The sequence below is a fragment of the Triticum urartu genome, chromosome 2A (assembly GCF_056163025.1).
Source record: "Triticum urartu cultivar PI428250 chromosome 2A, HENAU_Tu73, whole genome shotgun sequence".
Lineage (NCBI taxonomy): Eukaryota > Viridiplantae > Streptophyta > Magnoliopsida > Poales > Poaceae > Triticum > Triticum urartu.
In genome coordinates this window covers 754,205,082-754,207,239 of record NC_141874.1, presented here as the reverse complement: position 1 = coordinate 754,207,239, position 2,158 = coordinate 754,205,082, and positions in this window count along the sequence as shown.

The window sequence follows — 2,158 nt, the reverse complement described above, 5'->3', positions numbered from 1 at the left end:
TACTCAAAATGAATGAAGACTAACAACTGATAGTTTCACACTTATCTTTAGAATAACTCAAAATCATTCTTAGGGGCACTCAGGACTAAAAACTGAAAACTGAGAGTTTCCCTTCATTGATTTCCTTATGGTTTATGGAATGGACTTACATTGCGCAATTAATCATCTGATGCAGGCATGTCATGTGCTAAAAAAAGCTGATGTTCTTCATCTTTGAGGGAGTCCTGGATTGGGGGACTTAAAATCCGCATCCGAATTTGACAGCTGTTGGCCGTTTTGCAAATTTCTAGAATCCTCAAATTCTAAAAGGAAAAAAAGTTATGCTCAAATTTCAGTTTTTTTGTATTTTGGTTAAATCTAGTCAAACTGTGGTCAAACTACTTATTCAAGAAGTATTAGTGTTACTAAATAATTATTCAAGAATATTAGTGTTACTAAATATTTATTTCAGTTTTTTTTTAATTTTGGTCAAATCTGGTCAAACTGTGGTCAAACTATGGTCAAACTACTCATTCAAGAAATATTAGTATTACTAAATAATTATTGTTTTTTAGAATAATAGTTTCAAACTCAAACAGTAAAACATGTGACTTAATGCTCAAGCTAAACTCCCGAAGGTTAATAGGATTGACATCTTACTATTGTCAGGAAAACAACAAGTGCAGACTTGGAAACTATGAGGAATAGAACTTGGAGGTTAAGCGTGATCAGGCTGGAGTTGTGACAGGATGGGTGACCGGCCGGGAAGTTAGACGATTTGGAATGATGAGGGGTGATTAGAGAATAGAGATTATAGATTAATTGAGCAGTGATGAGGGGTGATTACAGATTAAATTGTAAAATAATTTAGAAAATTGAAAATTAGGAAAAAAATTCAAAAAAAATCTCGTAAAATTTACTTTAGTCCCGGTTGGTAAAGGTGGAGCACCAGATAGCGGCCACGTGGAAGGCCTTTAATCCCGGTTCGTAACAGAACCGGGACTAAAGGGGGGAGGCTTTAGTCCCGACCCTTTAGTCCCGGTTCTACTAGTGTGAATGAACCAAAAATTAAGAAAAATGCATCTCTCTTTATTAGTAAGGTATAAATATATATTAAATAATGACGTATAATGTCGATCATTAATGCCGGACAAAAATAACTAACATATAGATACAAAAAAGAGAAAATAGCGTGAGTTGTTTGAACTGGCCTCACGATCTTCTCCTATATCTCCACAACCTACCGTTGACGCGGGGGAAAACATCAGATGACTAATGAGATGTATGATGTTGCTAGGCAATGCCTTCAAAAAGGATCACGACAACGTTGACGAGTCCAACCAAATATCTATGGACACTCTTCAGAATATGTAATATCTGATTTTACGTTTTGGGTGTTTAGGTTTAAGGACCCTGCTAGTAGGGAAGCGTCCATGTAATGGCTGCTACACCTCTCCTATCTTTATACTCTATGATGTAACATCAGCCCCTGGGCCCTTTTGAGTAATGTATTCAGGTGGGGAAGCCCCCCCCCCCCCCACATTGTTCCAAAAAAACTTCAATAAAGACACACCACACGCACATCAACAATCCTGATCTAGTTGCAAGGCAACATACATCACTGCCACCAACTTCTCATCGAATCTAGCACCATCACCAAACCTATCTATCTGTTACATCTTCCCGCTAACCAGATCCTACCGTTGAAGGAGCCGATAACCGGCATGCATTACAAAAGAAAATACTGGAAATAGATTGAGGACCTTGCCACTAGAGCCAGGTCGGTCCTATTGTAACGCCCTCGATGCTGCTATATCTCCCACATGTCGAAGCACGACTTAGAGGCATAACCGCATTGAAAGCAATGTCGCAAGTGAGGTAATCTTCACACAACCCATGTAATAAAATAGGGGAAGAAGTTACATAGTTGGCTTACAATCGCCACTTCACACAATTACATGAATAAAGCATTACATCAACCAGATACAATCAAGGTCCGACTACGGAACCAAAATAAAAGAAGAACCCCAAATGCGACAAAGGTCCCCGATCGACCCCAACTGGGCTCCACTACTGATCAACTAGAATGAAACAACATAAAGGACAAGATCTTCATCGAGCTCCTCCTGAGCTTGGTTGCGTCATCTGCACGGTATCCTCGGCACCTGCAAGCTGGTTT